The 21459-nt window shown below is 47.6% G+C and overlaps 1 protein-coding gene across 4 annotated transcripts in view; it reads left to right on the top strand.

The window, feature by feature from the left end:
* The window catches only part of LOC118667408 (death-associated protein kinase 1), a 158133-nt gene that overhangs the window by 84349 nt on the left and 52325 nt on the right, over positions 1-21459 (top strand). The gene's annotated exons all lie outside the window — the stretch shown is intronic.

Raw genomic sequence — 21459 nt, 5'->3', positions numbered from 1 at the left:
GCTGCTGGAACTGTCAGCACTCATTATATGAAAGGGTAAAATGGAACCAGAATCACTCAGAGGTGATTACGAAACTTGTTTTTAAAGCAGTTTGCTTGGTGTCTGAGGCCCACCCTGCCCACGGGATGTGGATCCTAGTGCGCTGCTCTGGGACTGGCGCCCGTCCCTGGCTGCTGTCTGAATGCCCAGTCCCCGCAGCACAGGCGGGGGGAGGGGAGAGGACACTGTCCCGGAACAGCTGGCTGGGAATGTCTCTGGGCTCTTTGGAGAGAGGAGAGACTTGAGTGCGCTTAGGGCGGAGGGATGGGTGATGCAAAAGGACACTGGTGACAACCAAACCTGGAGTTCTGAGTGCTGACGGGCCCACTCATTTCCTGGGAGCCTCTAGAGTTCACATTCCCTCCTGCCAGCCCGCAGCTCCCCTTGTCTGCAGATCTCTTAGGGCTACCAGGAAGAGACCAGAGGAGATGGAAGTGAGGAGGGTAACGGAGGGTCCAGCCCACCCCTGAGCACCACACTGTGGGAACGCTGGGCTTTGTCATCACAGCAGCCTGGGACAGCCACAGCTTCTTGTCTCATCACGGGGGTTTGGCCACATTGCTCTGTGGGTCTGAGCCACCACCTTCTTAACTGTAAACTGGGGTTAATAATACTTACCTCAAAAGGGTCTTGAGTTACGCATTTAAAAATGCCCAGCCCAGTGTCTGGCTCATACATATTTCCTCTCTTCATTCCTTTAAACCAAGAGGTTTGAGCCTCTGCACTGGTGACATTTGGGGCTGGGTAATTACTTTTTCAGGGGGCCATGCTGTACACTGTAGGATGCTTAGCAGCATCTCTGGTTCCTACCTACCAGATGCTGGTAGCATTGCCCTCTCCAGCTGTGACAGCCAAAACGTCTCCAGACATTGCCCTATGCCCCTTGAGGGCAAAATAGTCTCCCTTCCCCAATCACTGCTTTAAAGGCAGAGCAGGACTTGAAGAGCACCAAGGATTAAGGGGCCTGCTCAAGGTATAGCATTGAAAAGAGAGGAGTCACAGTTTAATCCACGCTGTGGCTTTCTGTGGCCGCTGGGGAACCAGACAGAACCGATATCAACATCAGGGTAAATCCTTTACCATCGCTAAGCCTAACTTTCCTCCCTTACAGCAGTTGTAAGAGACCATGGGTACAAAGTTCCCGGTAAGGAAACGTTACAGATCACAGCTCTTTTGCCTTTTCAGAGAATTACCAGGTTGTGCCCAGTGACTGAGTGTCACTTACCCTCTTGACATACCAAACTGTACCCAGGAGGCCTGTGAGTTCCTGCCCTCCTCATGCCACCTGCGGGTGTTCGGTATGGATTCAGCCTCTGTTGACTGGCCCCATTTCAGAGACATTTTTTATTGGGCGCATTTACCCGGAGTGTAAATTGGGTGACATCGTAAATTATCATACAGTAAACTTGATGTTGGAGGAGGGTGGTACAAATCCATGGAACTTAACGTGGATTCCTGTACCCACCACCCAAATCAGGATTCAGAACAGTCCCACCACCCCCTAACTCCCCTCTACTAATCCCTTTGTAGTCACACCCACCCTCCACCTCCATCCCCACCCCCAGGCAACCAATGTGCTGTTCTCCATCCATTTGTCTTTTGGAAAATGTCATGTAAGTCTATTTATATAGTATACTAGAGGCCCGACGCACAAAATTCGTTCAAGAGTAAGTCTTCCTTCCCCCCGGTTGCCGGCACAGGCTCTGGCACCCAGGACCCAGGCTTCCCTCCGGGCTCCGGCTTTGTCAGGAAGGATGTCCAGTCTAATTAGCATATTACACTTTCATTAAATAGATAGTCTTTAGAGACCGGCTCTTTCACTCAGCATAATGCTTTTGAGATTTGCACACGAGTTCCTCGCTGAGTAGTATTCCACTGCATGATGTTTATCCACTCACCCCCTGAAGGACGTTTGTGTTGTTTCTAGTGTTTGGCAATCATTAATAAAGCTGCTCTCAACATTCACATACAGACGTGTGTGTGAACTTAAGTTTTCATTGCCTGGGCGTAAACACCTATGAGTGGGATTGCTGGGTCACGTGGTAAGTGTGGGTATAACTTTAAAAGACACGGCCAAACTGCTTTCTAAAGTGGCCGCACCATCGTCAGGCCCTCCAGCAAAGGATGAGAGTTTCCGTTGCTGCACCAGCACCCAGTGTGATCAGAATCTGTTTTTCATTGTAACCGTTCTGGTGGGTACGTAGTGGCTCACAACATTGCATAGTTCATTGTGTGGTGACCTTGAATAAAAGTTGCGCCAACTCACCAAGAGCAACTATGGGAAAGGGCTGGAGGGGCCTTAGGACACAGTCCCTAACCCACAGGAAGACTCTGTGCTCTCTTCAGGGTGGTTATGCTTATTTCAAAGGTGTGTTAACCTAGATGCATAAAAACAATGGACAGGGCTTGCTTAAGGCAAAGATAAACCTTTTACTAAAGAAGTGACTAGTGTATGCCTGGGGCATGACTACCCACAAGGACCTGGCCAATTAGGAATTTATTATCACATCACCTGTGATGTTACATTCCATAGAACCCCGTCTCCGCCTACAGTTCTAAATTCTAACAGCTTTAAAGGAAGATTTAGTCCTCGGTGACATATTCCATCTCCTTTCTTTCTAAGGAATGCTGAGGTACGGTGGTGGTGAAGGAGAGAATAAAGTTTGAGAATTTGTCGGAAGATAGCCCTGTGATGTTAGAATGGCCGTGTATCTCTCCTTCTGGCTCAGTGATCTCTGAGTAGCTGTATTTCTCTGATGTATTGCTTTGGGATGGGCGCCATGGCACGTGTAGCTTTCTGGAGCTGACTAATGAAGCTTATTGCCTCGTTGAAAACTTGGGCCCATCTCCACTGTGATGTGTGAGTTCCCCCTCTGAACCCCAGGCCACCGCTCCGCTCACCTTTTCATGAACTTGCTCCCAGTGTCTTGGGTGAGGTACGGAAATGGTATCTTTTCTTTTTTCTAACTATTTGGTGTCTGGGTTACAGGCGCAGTTGTCAAATCTAGTCCAGGATCTGCCCTTTAAAATATGTGTAAGCCTGAAAGTAGTTTTAAAGTCTGACTTTTCCCCCACTTGCTTCTCTGGGCAGTAATCTTTTCACAGCTGATCTGCTATTGGAGCTCAGCCTAGCATAGACACGAAGGAGGCCTATGTGATGCTTCAAAATCACGACCTCATGCCCTGCACACCCACTGTTCCCCAAATCATGCTGATGTAAAATCTCTTTACCGTGTTATCGCTCACCTACGCATGGTCGCACGGGTAGAGCCCTACAAACCTTTGATCCTCCGTGCTGTAGGATTTCTTAACTCAACCTGTGAAACATGAAGCTAAACTCTCAGAACCGAAGTCAGTGCTAATCAGTGACGCTGGCTCTGAAATTCCATTTCTAAAGTTGCTGCTCAGAAACAGTTAAGTATCCTTAGTTAAGTATTTCAGGCTGTGGATAGGGATGCATTTTTCTATCTGCCTTCCTTCTCTCCAGCATGGTTTAGATCTAAATGTTTTTAGGGGCCAGATAGGCGATGTAAATAAGCGAGGTTGTTCTGCATAAGGCCCCAGTGTCGGGGAGGCATCAGGGAATGGTGAGGACTGTGGCTAACTGGAACCCTGATGCCCCACCTCAAAGAGGCAGCCATCAATCAGTTGATGGTTGCTGTGTGGAATTTCAGATCCAGTGATTGCCAGCAATCTTGCAAAAAAAAAAAAAAATCTTTTTTTTTGTTCAAAAAAACCCCCTCTGCAGTCTAGGTTTTTTATGTTGGCAATTAGTTCATAGTATTCTGGGGCAGACAAAATAAAACCCGTCTATAGGCCACATGTGGCCTGTACAGACGTCCAGATTCTAGCCTACCAATGCAATCATTATTTATTTATTTATTTATTTATGTGAACGATAAGTATTAGTTGCTCACAACTGTGGAAGAAGCAAGATGGGATAAATACAGTCAGAGACAGCCCCAAAGGGCTAGCAATTCTGTTGGAAGGGCAAAATATGCACTTAACATGCCGGAATGATTTTTTAAATGTACAGCATGATGTGACGTCATGGTCCTCAAACTCTAGCATGCATCAGAATCACTTTGAAAGGCTTGTTAAAATATATACAATTGATCACCTGCATTTCCAGAGTTTCTGATTCAGTGGGTCCAGGGTGGAGCCCAAGAATTTGCATTTTAAACAAATTTCCAGCTGATGTTCGTCTTACACACACACACACACACACACACACACACACACACACACAGCTACGTTGAAGTTCTGAAGTTCTAATCCCCTTTACCTCAAAAAATGTGGCCTTATTTGGAAATAGGGTCATTGTATATGTAATTTGTTAAGATGTTGTGGCAGATCAGCCAGCACTCTGAGGGAGGAAAGTTTAACCTTTATTTTGCAAATCTGCTGGTCCAGGAGAATTCTGATCCAAACCCTCAACTGAACTCCTGGGGAGACTCTGACCTATATATCTCCTCCTGTGGCGGCCCTTGAGGGTCCCCCCAAGTCAGCAGTGGCAGGGCCCTGGGGTTAGGCTCTGTAGCTCCGCCCAAGTCAGAGTGGGGAAGTAAGACTACAGTTTTAACCAGATACTGAACTAGGTTGCAAGCCCCCGCCCGTTCCTGCCCCCCATTTTCCTTTTCAAGATGGGTCACACTGGAGTAAGGTGGGCCCCTAATCCCATATGACTGCTGTCCTTGTAAGAAGAAGGCCGTGTAAAGACAGAGACAAAGGGAGAGTGCCATTCGGAGATGGAGGATTGGAGTGGCACTTCCTCCGAGCTCTTAGGAGGAACTAAGACTGCCACCCTTTGATTTTGGGCTTCTGGCCTCTAGGGCTATGAGACAATAAATTCCTGTGGTTTTAAGCCACCCCGTGTGGGGTGCTGTGTTACAGCAGCCCTCACAAACTAATGCAGAAGCACTAGTTAAATCGAAGCTAGTTAAAAATAAAGCACGGAATCATGGTAGTCACGTCAGGCAACTGAGAAATGATGTGGAGTGTGATTCGTACTCCCTGCAGGCCCGGGCAGAGGAGCGCTGCAGAGGGGCGGGTGTGTCTGGGTCTGACCTGAGGCAGGAGTGGGCATCACCCCGTCTCAGCCTGCTCCAGGATGGTCGCCTTAGCTTTGAATCACCCATCTGAAAGGCCACCCTGTTAACATTGAAAGTAAAAATCCTAGCATGGTCACGTAAGTATTGGCATAGTGCATTGTTTCAAAGAAATCAAGCCAGTTTTAAGTCTCCAACTCTAAATTTTCCCCTTATTTGTTCTGCTTGGAATTTAAAGGCGATTCTTAACCCTTTTTAGCTAGCATGCATGTGTTATTGTGTTCGTTTTCTCTCTCTCTCTCTCTCTCTCTCTCTCTCTCTCTCTCTTCAGGAAACTCAATTTAATTGGTGAAGTATGCTGTGGTTGTAGCCAAGGGCATGGAATGAAAAATGCATTCTGTTATTTTTTTTTAACTTAAATTTTTTAAAAAACACAACATAAAATTGACCATCTTAACCATCTTTAAGGTACAGGGCAGTAGTGTTAGGTGTAGGCACCTTGTTATGCAACAGATCTCCAGAACTTCTTCAACTTGCAGAACTGAAACTCTACACCTCGGGAACAACTCCCCTTTTTAGCTCTCTTTTTGACTTTGACTGAGTTAATAATTTGTGGAATTTGGTTTGCTCATGGCAAACAGCTGCCGTGTTGTATCGAAACATTTGTGCAATATTACACCACTTTATGCATGATCATTAAGTTGGCTCACTCTCTCATACCCAAACCGAGATGCAAATTAGTAGGACTATGAATATGAATGTTTCTCATTCTCTATCAGCACAGTGGATGTATGTGGATGAGTTCATGCTGCACCGTCAGCAAGTCCAGAATTGCAAGAACCTTTCGGGAAGTAAATACAAGGATTGAAGCGATGGTTTAAAAGTGACAGAGCTGCACTAAGCTGGAGACAGTCACAGGGACCGACGTGATCCTAGTAAATGAGGTGATTCCAATGCCTGAAGCCTTTCTACCCCCATCTCCACCCTTCTCTCTGCCTCTCCTAGTCCTCACAAGGCACAATAGCGCGCTCAGATGTCTTAAATGGTTGGGGTTTTTTGCTGCTACATTTGTTCTCTCTTCCCTGACCTCGAGCCAGCTCTTTTGACTTTTTGAACTTTTGTTTTTATTCACAAAGGTAATTTCAAGAACTGTTCTGAGTTACACTTTTGGCATCTGGCTCCTCAGATGTCTGCGGTTAGGCAAGAACAGAGATCTGAAAGCACATTTGGCAGCAGTCTCAACCTTTACAACAGAATTAAATCACATAAAGTAGGTGAATTTCCATCCAGGCATTCTCTCGCGAAACAAAGCCCTGTACGTACGGCGTCTTCCCCCGCACTCTGAACTTCTTGCCAGTTCAGTTGTAAGGTGTTTCCTTCGTGTTTATTGAATGGGCATTTTTGGTCTTAGAAAAATTGGGACAATGCAAATCATGAAAGCAGACTACATGTGGTATCTGAGCTCATGGATCTGTAGTTTTTATTATGTAGTCATAACTTAATATCTGGCTTGATGTTCTCTGCTGTATCCATAGGTTATAAATAGAAGGTATTTTTGCTTATTTCCAAGAAAGCTCTATAATCGTTAAGGTTTGGTATACTGGGTAACATTACCGCCCGCCAGCCAGCCTGAGGGACTTCCACAGCTCAGTCACGGTATTCTTAGACCCTCGTCTGGACGCCGCAGACTCTACCTATGACTCGAAATCCCTGAGAACTGCTCACACTTCCTCTTGGAAATTCACAGCCATGTCATGAATCGTATTACTCTTCCTGTCTTGGCCAACCACCCCCCCTAACCATTGACTTGAGAGGCTGTCCTAGGAGGAACTCTGTGGAATTGTGGCTCCAACTGACCCTTCGGACATTCTGACTTCCCCTCTTGTTCTGTGCCCTCTCCTTGCTGGCCCCTCTTTCCTCTCTGTGTGGGGGAGGTTGTCCCAGTCACAGGCTGCCTGCCCCACTCAGCTACCTCTGCACACCCAGATCCCAGGAGTAGAAAGGGGAGCTGCACTTCATTTGATTCTTCGGGTCAGCACTGTGGGGCCCCTCCCTTGCATTATCTCATTTAATCCTGGTTTCAGAAGGCTGAGCCCTTCCTCTCCCGATATAAGGGTGGGGACCCTAATTCTCAGACAGTAGCTTCTTGGGGAGGGAACTTTTTTTGTTTGAGTCCTTAAATTCTGCTGAGCCTGTATGGGACTTAGCCTACAAGGCCCATTGTCCATCTTTTCTAAGCTGTCGCCTTTCCCGGGAACAGGAGGAGTGAGTTAAATAAAAAAGACCACCTTGGAGCAGAGAGGGTGTTCCCAGCCTGCCCCAAGGCTGGGGGCTCCCCTCCTCATCTAGGGCTGCCAGTCACCTTGACCTCTACCACCGAGGGCAGTGCTTCTCGTGTTCCTGTGGCCTTGAGCTGCCTTTGGCCGCCTCCATGTCCAAGCTGTGGCTCAGCAGCTTTTGAAAGCCAATCTGGACTTGGAGGAGCTTCCCAAGTCTCTCTCCAGGGCTCCTGCTTCGGCAGCCATGTTGTTCTTGCCCCTCATTTCTTAGCATTTCCATGGTGCTGGGAAGGGGCAGAGAATGTGCTCATGTTCCTGTGGGAATGAAGGCCAGGATGGCTTTGTGAGGGCTCTCATTATAGCTGTACGTGCATATCTGCCCCCTCAATGTGTTTCTTTGAGGGCAAGACTGTGTCCTGCTTTGGCACCCACAGCACCTACGTTGTACTTGGCCCAATAAATGTGCGGACAGTCCAAACAGAGCAAGAAGCACAAGACAATGTGATGAAAGTACCTCATGTGGCTGGAGAGCCAGTAAGTTGACCACTAATGGAGGTGTTGTTCTTTGTGAGATGCTGATCTACCTGCTTGGGCCTTAGGCAACAACTCTTGACTAAGTGTCCTAGAGGGTAAGGAATGAAACCTTGAACATTGGAATAAGGAAACAAGTGACAGGGCAGCACCCTAGGACTATTTTTTTTTAATATATTGATTTTTTACAGAGAGGATAGAAGAGGGACAGAGAGCCAGAAACATCGATGAGAGAGAAACATCAATCAGCCGCCTCCTGCACAGCCCCCACTGGGGATGTGCCCGCAACCAAAGCACATGCCCCCGACCGGAATCGAACCTGGGACCCCTCAGTCCACAGGCCGATGCTCTATCCACTGAGCCAATCCGGCCAGGGCACCCTAGGACTATTGATAGCCAGAAGCTCCGACCACCCTTAGACCTGTAGGGTAGGAAGGGAGTGGCTTGGGGAACCTGGAAAGGATAATTTCAGAGAGAGAGAGAGAGCAGAACCACCTGACATGAGCTGAGCCCTCCGTAGGGGAACTCAGCCAACTCATGGCAACTTGACAGTGAGGAGGTGGAGTTGACCTCAGTCTTCTTCCTTATTGGTGCTACCTGTTGGCCAAACCAAACGAGAAGCTTGACAGAGAAAGCTTTTTATTCCGCCTCTGTGCGCAGCTTCCCTGGACCCAGAACTGACGGAGAAGCATAGGACATGGATCTGGAGAGGTAAATAGAAAATACCTCTAGTGTCTGGTCCTCTCGACACTTCAACCCAGATGCTGTAGCTAAGGCGTTACAGTCCAAACTTACTGGTGCCCCACAATGAACTCTTTCCAGGACTGAAGAATACACAATTTGTCACTGGATGGGCAGGATCCGTTGGATCTCATGCCCTTTTTTCTCAAAGGCGGTGTGCCCATCACAGATTCTTAGAGGGGAAGTACATTTTTTTTCGAAGCATCCCCCTTTTGTGTTCCTAATTTTTCACTTTTTTAAAAGTGTTACTGGAATGAGGAAGTGGAGACATGGCCCAAGGCTAGAAGTCTTGGTTCTTTTGCAGGTGGTAGCTCTCTGTTGCCAGGGCAACTTGCCCGGCAGGAGAGTTGTGTTCATTCTGCCTCGCCTGCCCTTTGGGTGCTGTGTCCCCCTCGGAAGGGTTGGGAGTTGTCTCTGAGCTCCTTGGCATCCATGTGTCTACTGGACACTATGGGAAGAATTTCCATAGAAATAGGAAGCAACCTATACCTGCCCCCTTCTTTTCCTTGACTCCCATTCCCTCTTCGGATCACTTTAATCTACCTTTTAACCTTCTGCTTGCCACTGAAAGGATTCCTGCCAAAGCTTCCTAATTTGCAAAATTCCTTAATATATATGCAGCTCATAATACTCCATTATCACCTCCCAATATATTGATATTCCCTAAAGCTATATCTCTAGGTCTTTCTCTGGAACCCCACAATTACTTCTCCAGTTGCCTATTCAACATCTCCACCAAATGGATCTCCCCCAGGTACCTCAAGCTTACTGTGTCCTAAACTGAATTTATAATCTCCCCCCCCCTGCCCACTCTCTCCTCTCCTTCTCTAGCTTGGTTTATGACGTCACCATCTTCCAGTTTTCCCAGACTGGAAGCCATGGCACCATCCTTGCCTTTCCTTCTCCCCTGACTCTCTGCCATGCCACACAGCCCGTCTTTCCTTAAGTCCCGTGGGTTCTGCCCGCGTCTCTCTCTTTATTATCGTTCTCGTGTTTTCTCTCCTGTCCAGCTCACCCTCAGATTTATTACAAAACAGCTACATATCTTGCTTAAGAATCTTTGCTGAATAATTATATGAAAATATTCTCATTATCACTCATCATTAGGTATCTCTTCAAATCAAAACCACAATGAGAGCAGCTCATGTCCACTAGGATGGCCATAATTAAAAAGACAGGTGATATTAAGTGTTGGTGGGGCTTTGGAAGAAATTGGAACATTTCTCCATAACATTACCGGAGACTAGAGGTATTTTCTATTTACAGCAATGGAACTACTGTAATGTAGTGTAATATAAAATGGATCAGCTGCTTTAAAAAACAGCGTGGCCATTCCCGAAAATATCCAGTGTAGAGTTACCATATGACTCAGCATTTCCACTCCTCAGACTATACCCAAGAGAAATAGAAATATATGTCCACACAAAAACTTACACATGAAGTTTATAGCAGCATTTTTCACAATAGCTAAAAAGTAGGAGCAACCCAATGTCCGTCAGCTGATGAATGGATCAGCAACATGTTGTGTAGTGATCCAACAGACTATTATTTGGCAGCAAATGAGAGAGAAACATCGATCAGCTGCCTCCTGCACACCCCCTACTGGGGATGTGCCCGCAACCAAGGTATATTCTGGCCCTTGACCAGAATCGAACCTGGGACCCTTCAGTCCGCAGGCCGACGCTCTATCCACCGAGCCAAACCAGCTAGGGCTGGATGTATACTTTAAAAGAGTCAATTATATGGTATGTGAGTTATATCATAATAAAGCTTTAGAAAACATCTCTGGCCCTTCTGCCTACAGAATGAGGCCCAGAGAAAGACCTAGAGATATAGCTTTAGGGATATCAATATATTGGGAGGTGATAATGGAGTATTATGAGCTGCATATATATTAAGGAATTTTGCAAATTAGGAAGCTTTGGCAGGAATCCTTTCAGTGGCAAGCAGAAGGTTAAAAGGTAGATTAAAGTGATCCAAAGAGGGAATGGGAGTCAAGGAAAAGAAGGGGGCAGGTATAGGTTGCTTCCTATTTCTATGGAAATAGCACACAGTCAGCCGTCAGTGCCCCACAAAAGTGGTTGAAGTTGAATTCAGTCGAGGAGACCAGTGAGAGGTCCCGATGAGCAGCAGTGAGGGGCTTTCCAGAGTGAGGACAGTGGAGATGTGAAGAGGAAACAAGCCAAAAGTCTGCATCGTCGGTGACCTGCTGAAAGTAGCCTCCCTCCCGAGAACGGAGCAGTTTGTCGTCTTAGCTAATGTCCACTCTGGGCCTGAAAGGGGTGAGACGTGAGACCAAATGTCTAAGTTGGGCTCATGGGTGGGCAGAGGGTAGGATAGGAGGAGAGTTGATGGCATTCCAAGGGACAGGAGTTGAGAACCTACAATATGCCTGACATTAAGAGGCTAGATAACAATCAGAGGCCAGCGGCTAAAATTAAAGCTGCTGATTATCATTGGCATCTAGTATGATAATGTCCATCACATGGCAGCTACTCAGTAAACATTTATGCAAAGGAAAGAAAGCAGGTGAGCTCTTCAGACACTCAAAGTCACCTTTGCCCATTAGAGCAGCGGTTCTCAACCTGTGGGTCGCAACCCCTTTGGCGGTCAAACGACCCCTTCACAGGGGTCGCCTAAGACCATCCTGCATGTCAGATATTTACATTACGATTCATAACAGGAGCAACATTACAGTTATGCAGTAGCAACGAAATAATTTTATGGTTGGGTCACAACATGAAGAACTGTATTTAAAGGGCCAGAAGGTTGAGAACCACTGCCTTAGAGTCTCCTACATAGAGCCAACCCTGCTCAAGCCCTGGTATGGCCCCAGGCTGACTGTGCTGCTGAAAAAGAGACCCATTCTCTTCTCATCTCCATCTTAGAGGCCTCTGGTGGGGGTGACTCTCCACTCCTGGCCTCCTCTTCCAACACAGCAGGGTTTCAGGTAGACTTCTCCTTTCTTTTCCCTTCCCTGAGGTGGCCAGTAGGAAGTACTCAGCTCCATGCCCCTTCCCTGCCTGACTCCCCATCTTCTGCCAGTGGCCAACGTCATCTCTGAGCCTCACCACCTGATGAGTGAATGTCAGCTCGCTCACCTTTTCCACCTCTTCCTCCTCCAGCCTTCCTTTCTTCTCAAGCTCATCCCAAACTGAAGGGCAGGACCACTCTGCCCTGTGTCTCTTTAAGTTGCAGGCTTCTACATCCCAGGGCAACACCGTCCTTCAGTCTGGCTGGGGCTTCTATCTGATGGGCTAGGGGTCTTTCATCCAGGATTTCCAGGTTCTTAACAACAACCAGCAGCCTTTATCTCAGCCCTTTGAGCTCAGGGAGAACAAACCCGGTCAGCAGTGAGAGGGGCGGGTCCCCGTGCTTCCCCAGATAATAGCCTTCCCTTGTTTTCACCCAGACCAGACGATAGACTTTGGAAAAACCTGCATCTTTGCTCTCCCAGCTTGGTTCACTTCCCACGGCCTTTATTCTAGCACCAGTTATAATGACCCAGGCCGCAGAGCTGTCTGGCTGCCCCAGCTTTTCCGTGTGCCCCACTTTTGATCGGCCTCGTTATTCCTGTGGGTCCCCAAAGCTTGAACTGAAGCCATGGAAGTAGAAAGAGGCTTGGCGTTGGCTGTGGTCGGTCCGGCTGTTAGGTTTCTTATGTCCCTGTACATGAGGACCTTCTTTAGTTCAGGAACTCTGCCTGGGCCGATTGGGGATGGGACTCCAGTTTGTCTCTCAGCCCCTTCTCTGTCTCTAACAAATTTTCTCATCCTGTTGGTCACGTCATTTGTTCGGAGCACTGGAGTGAACGGATGAGGTTATTCGTGGCTGGGATGACCACCTCTAGGTCCAGCCAGGCACCTCTGAGCCCCATACAGACACCTGAGGGCTCGGGCTCCTGTACCCCTGCACACCTGTACCCCATTGTTGGTAACCCTGTTGGCAGGCTCAGCTGCAGAACGGTAGGGCACCATGCCTGGAAGGCCATCAGTGGCCTTTCTAGTGCGATTCCTGCCTGAACTAGCCCAGCCAAGGATTCCTCCATTCCTGAGGCCACCTGCCCAGCATTTCTGCGCCTTCTGGCCTCCCGACACTTCTCAGACCCTCTCACCCTGGGTTCCCCTTCTGGCACGTCAGCATCTGCTTTCTTCTCATCTGCATTAGTTTATAATTTCTCCAGAGTGGACATTTTGGCTCTTCCTCTCTACCCTCCCTTTCCACTTCCCCACCACCCCCAGAACCAAGGCCTGGGTGGTTCCAGATCCCAGGCTTCTCATCGCTGTAACCCAGAAACCCCGGTTCTCCGGACATCCACGCTTGGCTGCCGACACCCTCTCTTGCACCTGTCACCTCTCTCTGAGTGCACCCTTTGGTCTCATGGAATTATTTGGGAAGCACATTGAGCCACTGCTCTGCACAGGTTCATTCTTGCTGTCTTACGCTTTTCTCCTGTTTCCCTTCCTGAATTGACGCACTCACTCCGTTGTTTTTGCTTCTGGGGTGGGTTCTGGAAGCTTTAAACTCATTTCATCCATTGGAATATTTTTATGTTACCTCCCCCATCCGTTTCTCTTTCTCACATCGCCTCTCTCTATTCAGTATGGAAACAAAAATGCAGGTGGGGAATCAGAAAATGAGCAGGCGCTCAGAGTTGGGGGTGGGAGGGCTGCGGCTCACATTAATCCACAGTAGGTGTGATGACCACCTACATAAGACATCCTGTAGGTGTGACATGTCACCCCGCTGCCTGAGCAGCCGGCCTCGATCGCCCAGAAAACAACCGTCAAGGTTTTCTTCTCCAGAGAGCTGGCTCAACAAACCACGTCTCTGAACTAGTAGCATATTTTCCAGAGTTGCAATCATTTTGATCTCGTCAGTGGGTAGAGGGCACCTAGATTCAGTTCCCTGAAAGAGGAAGAGGGAAATGAAACTGGTTTTGGTTTGTCGGCTTGTTGCATAAATGCCTCGTTATATTCCACATAAAGCTTCTTCAGTTAAAAAAAGGGGGGGGGGGTGATTTTTTTTTTCCCTTTAGTATCATGTCTAGCTGAGAACTGCAGCCTCCTTTTTGAAAACCTGCCTCAGCAAACTGCAGTTTCATCATTTGGCCTTGAATTTGAACATGCAGTCATCCAGTGAGGGGGCTGGACAGTCCTATGAGGGGGCCCCTCGGACTGGAGCACAGCCTCTTACTATGCTTTGTCCTCAACTCCTGCCTCCTCCCCAACGGCTGAGCAGTGTGGCTGGTCCCATGTCATGCTGTGCCTGCTGATGTTGACAAAAGATGATGCATTTTCTGTTTACCCATCCAGCATCCTGTTTCCATCTTGGGACTCAAAGAAAGTCGTAATTCTGCTCTTTTATCTTGAATGAAAGTGATTGCTTTGAAATCTTCTCCCTCCCCTCTCCCCCGACAGAGACCATACTTTCATTCAGCTTCACAGATTAGTCCGTTGTTCATGACAATAGAAGACCAGATTTCTGAGGCTAGCGACCTTTGGGGGATCCCAGCTTATTGCCATGCGGGTGGTTTTACAGGACTGAAATCTTTCTTTTCTTGCCATTAGCTGGCAGACCTAACAGCGTTGGTCCCTCACGCACAACGCATACATCGCTAAAAGCATATAGACCAACTCTCCATTTATTCCATGTTCTTGCCCGTGACAGCAGGCTCCCCTTTGAATCATGGAGGCCCCGTGTCCACCTGGATGCCAAGGAACTGAAATAACAGTTGTTAGTTCTTGGAGGGCGTAAAGGTCAGGCAGAACTTTCAGGTGCGGTGTTTATATGGCGGGCTGCAGGGTGGGTTGGGAGTGAAGGTGTGAGACGAGTTAGAGCTTTCGTGACAGTTTCTGGGCATCAAAGCGGACAGATTCTTGCCATTTCCTGAGCAACTACTATATGCCATACGCTGTGCTAAGTGCTTTGCGTTTTATTTCATTTAATAAAGAAATCACAAAAAGCAGCCTCTTCAGAAAACGTCCTGAGGACCAAGTCCCCTAAGATAATGAGGTAAAACATATCCCCTATCTCTGGAAGGGAACTCAAGCCGCTGTATTTTTTCTGAAAAATAATTACATTCATTGAGGCCTTTTTATGCGCCAAGCATTAAGCTAAGCACATTATAGACATTTAATCTTCACAAAAGCCCAGGGAAGTAGGGCTCTGAACCCCGATCTGGTTATCTTTTGCTGCTTAGCAAACGACTTCAAAGCTTAATGACTTCAGATGGCAACAGTCATCTGTTCTGATCACGACTCTGCGATGTGCCAGCTCATCTCTGTTCCCTGCAGCATCAGCTGGGAGGCTGTCTGGGGCCCTGGATCACACGGCTGACGTGTGGAGAGGTCCCCTGTGCTCTGCTGCTACTAGACCCTGTGGCATTCCTGAGTTGGCCAGAGCCCCTGACTGGCCTCAGCCCAGGTTTCTGTACCTTTTCCCGCCTTCACTGGGCCTGTAATGTCCTGCCCACCACAGTCCAGGCCCAGGGAAGCAGATTCTAGGAACATTCCTAAATCCCTTCACCTGTGCAGAACCCTCGGCGTGAGAAGAAGAGACCCTGAGATATGTGAGAGCCATCTTCAGAGGTGGGAGGGTGATTGTGTGGGTCGCAGAGTGGCTTGTGTTCTGTGGCCCGAGTTGGTTGTGAGCATCGCTTGGCAAACTGCAGCCAGTGGGCCGGAGCCCGCTGCCTGTGTATGCATAGTCCTTGAGGAAAAACAATTTTTAAATGGCTGAGGAAGAAAAAACACCAAGGAGAATACGGAGCAGAGTCGAGTAGTTGCAACAGAGACATATGGCCCACACATCTTCTTGTAGAAAATGTTTGTTCTAGAGGCAGACTCTGGGTCTGTGTTGGCAGAGCCAGATTCCAGGTCTACACAGGAAAGTTTCCTGGCTACAGCTGTCCGTGATAGGCACAGGGCCCTCAGCTGAGCGTATGCAGGCAGGTGGCTGTGCCGAGGGCACTGTCGGCCAGTGGTGTGAGGGTAAATGAGTAACAACGGGTTCTCCGGGCAAGAAAAGCCCTGGTTTTAATGTTTGTCTATTTCTATGATGGCCCATTTCCAGTCCTGATGTGATGTCACTAAAGGTGGAGTTGGGACGAGATGCATGTAATTGGCTCTGCAGGGGCTCGGGGCATCACCAGTTGTCATGCTGCCCTCGGGGGGCTCCCGCTCTAGAGACACACGGGGGCTTGGGAAGGAACATGGTGCTGGAAAAAAGCGTTGACGTTCCATTGGCTTCTTGGGACTCAGGCAGCTGCCATCAATATCTGCAGAGCAGGAAGATGAAGCCATGGACCACAGAGCTGCCGAATTCCACCTGCTATTTCATTGTCCTCACATGGGTTTAGAAAATCTTGATTCCTGCAAAGATTGATAAGTTTGAACAAAACCACTTTGAGTAACGTTAAAAGGCAAGTGACAGATGGGAGAGAACATTTGGGATACAGAAGAGATCCAGGCTTAGTATGGAGAGGAGGTAAGGAGCATCCATCAATCAATTCAGAACAGTGACAGTCCGGTAGAAAAATAGGCAAAGGGTGTGGGCAGACAGTTTATACCTACTCAAATACAAACGGTCAATAAACGATGAAAGAGTATTGGTCTCTCTGCCAAGCAGGGGAATGTAGGGTAAAACAGTGCCCTGTGTATTTCACCCATCGGATTAGTTAGCCCAAACTAAGGATATCAAGCAAGAGGCTGTGCTGACAGCAGCCCGTTCCTTAAATACATAACAACCAGCATAACCTTTGACCCAGAAATTCTATATGGGGGGGCTGTATATCCCCCCTGGCTAAGAAAAATTCTCACACCTTCAGAGGAAGCAGGTACAGCAAAAGTCATTGCCTCATTGCTTGTGGTAGTGGAAAATTAAAAACACATAATGGCTAGATAAACTCTGATCTAGACATCCCGACGAACATCAGGCAGCAGCGAAAGCAGGACGTGAGAGCTCTCTACCAAGGGTCATTGCAGAGGTGAGCGAGGTGAGCGAGCACACTGCAGAAGAGCGAGCATAGTCTGATGCCACTGGTGTTCTAAATGTCCATAAGTCGGTGCTGTATAGTACACACACACACAATGTTCCGAAGGGCTGTGCACCATGTTCATACTAGGATATACTTTTTTTTTATAAATATATTTTATTGATTTTTTACAGAGAGGAAGGGAGAGGGATACAGAGTCAAAAACATTGATGAGAGAGAAACATCAACCAGCTGCCTCCTGCACACCCCCCACTGGGGATGTGCCCGCAACCAAGGTACATGCCCTTGACCGGAATCGAACCTGGGACCTTTCAGTCCACGGGCCGACGCTCTATCCACTGCGCCAAACCGGTTTGGCCATACTAGGATATACCTTGGGGGAGGTAGGGAGGGGAGAGGTCCAGGATTGGGGTGGAGGGGAGCTAGTCCGAGGGTCTTTAGTTTTATATATGCATGTTTTTATTTTTCTTAAGAAGAATATATTCGTGTACTTCGTGTGTAATATTTCTAAGAAACCAAATTAAAGTTTAATTCTCCCCAAATGGAACGGAGGGGGGAATTCCCATCCCCCTGGGTAAGCCCAGATCTTCCAGGTTGGCCTGTGGGGCCACATGGGGAGAAGGAGATTGAACTTTAACTTCCTGCTGTTACACAATTGAGACTGGACAGAAACCTGTTAAATACATCTTTATTTAACAAGGAACTAGAGTCACTTTAAATGGGTGCTGCTGGGTTGGGGTTGCCAGCACTTCCTCCTGCTGAAGCCCAGCCCCCCTTCCCCCTCCAGGCGCCCTTTCTCCCCCCCTCCCCTCCCCCTCTCTGGCGGCTCTCAGCACATCTAGATTCCTCTATGGCCAGACTCAAGGAAAGATGCAGAGAGAGATGTTCTCTCTCCCCCGAGCCAAGGCCCAGCTTCCAGCTCACCTAGTAAATATCCAGGTATCCGCCTCTCCCCCAGGTGTTTGGCCCCAGGAATGTCCACCCATTTCAGGAAAACCCCACTATTTAAGCGCAGGCGTGTGTGGCCTCATTCCATTGTTAACACGACAGCCACATCTGCACCCACATCAGAATCTGCCGCCATTAGCCAGCATCTGGAACAGAGAGCAGCACAGACAGTAGCTTCAAGGGTTTTTCTACCCCGTTGCCTGTGGCCAAGAGAAGGTAAGGCACTTACCTTGTGTCCGACACTCATATCCTTATCCCCAGCCCCCAGTAGTAATGATGAACAGCAGGCATTAATGTACCCCATTCTGTAGGCAAAGCATGGGTGCCGCAGAAAGAAACTTAACCCATCTGAGTCACAGGGCAGACTGAAACCCAGAATGCCTGCCTCCAACGCCTTTACCCTTTGAACATGTTCTTCCCTTAGGGGTTTCATTCTAGAAACGTTCAGAAGGCTCCTGCCTGCTTTTTGCACAGCCTCCCTGGGTAGCATGGAAATGAAAGATCACTTCCCCCGTGTGATCTTGAGTGCCAGGCTTGCTTTCCTGTGAGAATCCCCAGAACTCCTTTTAAGTTGTTACTGAATTTTAGGTGAAACAGATAGAACATGTGTTTTCAGAGACAGCTTGCATTTTGGATCCAAAGAAAGTGTGAAGGTTAGGAATTCCTTTGATATTTTCTGTGTAATTTAGATAAACTACAAATGGTGTTCCCAAACCCCCAGTCTACTTCGGACCTTAAAGTCACACCTATTTTTCACGAATGGGAAAAGGAGGGTGTGAGGCCTCATCTTTCCCTTTAAATTCTGCAGAGTCCTCAGTTACCCGAGGAATGTAAATGAGAACAGGAGAGGTGAGAATGTGAAAACCCTCCAGGACTTCCCCACAATTAATGAGATAGAACAGTCAGCACAGGGGAGGACAATGGGGCACTAGTTTCAAGTTTGGGTTTACTTAGAGGCAGAGCCAAGAAGTTGAGAGGACTTCCTCCCCTCACCCGGCACATCACAGCCACCAACATGGTTATGTTTAAAGGAAGAACCATCTCAAAGGGTTGAGGGATTCCTTCAGGACTACAGCAGCTCTGCACTTCTCACCCACGTTTTTCTGATCTGAATTTAAAAGTTTTTACACAGTGCGTGAATGAACCCTTCCTTCGTGGGAGAACTGGAAAGCAAGACTAACAAAAACTATCGGATTCCAATTCTCTCCCTCTGCCCGAGTTGCTTTAGCCATCCTGTAACATTTTGTTTTCAGCCTGTGAGCAGTTACTCTCTGTTATGGGTTGAATTATGTCTCCCCCCCGTCCCCTCCCCCCCCCCCAAAAAAAGATAAGTTGAAGCCCTAACCCCAGTATATAGAAACTGGCCTTATTTGAAATTGTAAGCAGGTTAAAATAAGGCTGCTGGGACGGGTCCTAATCCAGTCTGAATGGTGTCCTTATAAAAAGCGGAAGTGCTGCACAGAGGGACGACAACGTGAAGACACAGGCTGAGGCTACGTAAAGGCCGGAGATTGGAGTGGTGCATCTACATCCAAGGGATGCCAAAGGTTGCCAGCAACTGCTAAAAATTAGGAATATGATCCAGCTGACACCTTGATTTCACACTTCTAGCCTACAGGACTGGGAGAAAATAAATTTCTGTTGTTGTAAGCCATCCAGTTTGTTAATGCAGCTCTAGCAAACCAATACCAGTACCTGTACCTAGCCCTTATAAAAGATACATTTAAGATAAAATAAGATTGAGAATGTCAGTTCATCTGTCATAAGTAATATGGCATGTTTTCCAAAGATGGCTGTAGCATCTTCTCCTGACCTACATGTTTGTCTAGACCTTGGAAATTTCTCCATCAAGCAATGGAGTCTAAATCCCTTTTCTTTGAATCTGGATGGGTTTATGACTCACTTTGATGCTGTGTGACTTCTGAGGCAGCTTCTGCCCTGCTTGCTGGAGCTCTTGCCCTGGAGCCTTGGATTGCCATGTAAATGGTCCACTTGCATTGAGTCTGCCATGCTGTGAGGAAGCCCAACTAGCTCAAATGGAGACCACGTGGAGACTTGAAACTACGTGGAGAGAGGGGCCCAGACAGGTCCCAGATGCTCCAGTCCTGGGTTCTACTTCAGCCACTCTCTGATTGTACCCCCATGACAAGGACAGACCCTGTGCCAGAGCTGCCCAGCCAACCCATCCTGGACTCCTGATCCATAGAAACTTTCAGAGATAAGAACAAAAATGATTGCCAAAAATGAGTGTGCTCTGTGCATTGCACTGGATGCTTGCTTTTAATTTTAATGTTTAAAATGTACTGTATTATCACTTCTGATTAAATAAACTTGTATTTAGAGCAGATGAAACACAACCACAAGATCTCAGTGGCTTAACATGATAGGATTTATTTCTCACTTGCTCAGAGTCTCATGTGGATGTCACAGGTTGGCTGGCTCTCCCTCAAACAGTGACTTGGATACATATTCTTTTTTCTTAAATTTTTTTTATTGATTTCAGAGATGAAGAGATAGGTAGGAAGATAGATAGATGAGAAAGAACCATTGATCAGCTGCCTCCTGCTTACCCCACAATGGGAATTGAGCCCACAACCCAGGCATGTGCCCTGACCGGAATTGAACCATGACCTTCTAATTCATAGGTCAATGCTCGAGGGCCAGGCAAGGGATCCATATTCTTAAACCTAATGTCTCTGCTGCCCCCTGGTCCTCCTTGGGGCCCTCTGCTGGGTATAGAGGTGTCAGGGGTTATTTTCTGGTTAGTTTCATTTTAAAGAACATCATCCAAAAGGAACCAGGACCCAGGCCAGTCTGCCCCCAGGCAGTCTGGAATGTGTAAACCATTTGTTCCTTGGGTGGGAACGATAAAACCTTGTGATTCATTAGCTGGCTGTAAACTGCTCAGATTGTTTGGCCTCCTTTAACCATATTGTCTCTTATTCCACTTGTCAAGGAATCTCCCCAGCTCCTAACTATCCTGCCTCATGGTCAGACGCAGTCCCAGCATCAAGTCCTGTTAAGTCTTGCGTAATTTCTAGGAAGCGTTAGGAACCCCAAATAGTGTTTTATGTTAGAAATTGGAATCCTGTGATCGTTTCTCTTATGTAACTCTGAAGGCCCACTTTGTTTTTAAAGCTGTAATGTATCCTAACTACATTCTGTTAGGGATCGCTTTTAGGAGAGGCATTGGTGGGAGGGGAAGGAATGGGAGGAGAGGGAACCTTCACATTTCCCAGCTCTCTCTGGGAGAAAGCAGCCCGTGCTCATTAGCATTCATTTCACGTAATTTCCATAATAATGCTATAATTTAAAACACTCTGACTCAAAGACCTAATAAAGGAGGTAAGATTTTCTAAATTTGCTGCATAGATTGCTCATCTCTCCTTCAATCTTCCTTCTCTTAAGCAAAATGTAAAATTTGGAACGAAGAGTGGAAGTGCCAGGGTTTGACTGATCCCTTGTTAACATTATTCTGCTCTTCAGCCTTTGAGTTCTGGTTCTGACATGTGTGTGAAAGTGCCTACATGAAAGAACCTTCAGGTCACTTTCTACCTTCTGAGATGGGGGCAGGGGGACAGTAAACTGCCAAACGATGCTTGTCATGCTCCCCAACCTTGGCTGAAATCACTTCCTTCCAATCACTTTGATTAATGACTAGAGATTTTATAAGCAGAGACTCATGGTGGAGACATCTGCCTTCCCGTAGGGGTGTGAGGAGGATGCATGTGTATGTAGGGCCTTCAGGCAGCAGGAAACCAATGATGGGCCTGGGCCTAGTGAGCTGGGCTCCCTCACCCTCCTGATGTCCAGCTGCATGACTTGGCTTCCTGGACAAGAGACGGTGTGGACCTCGTCGTGAACAGCAGGATATCTG

Source organism: Myotis myotis, unplaced genomic scaffold, assembly GCF_014108235.1.
Source record: "Myotis myotis isolate mMyoMyo1 unplaced genomic scaffold, mMyoMyo1.p scaffold_m19_p_12, whole genome shotgun sequence".
Classification (NCBI taxonomy): domain Eukaryota; kingdom Metazoa; phylum Chordata; class Mammalia; order Chiroptera; family Vespertilionidae; genus Myotis; species Myotis myotis.
Note: the sequence above shows the minus strand (reverse complement) of the source record. Positions and strands in the feature narration are given on the sequence as shown.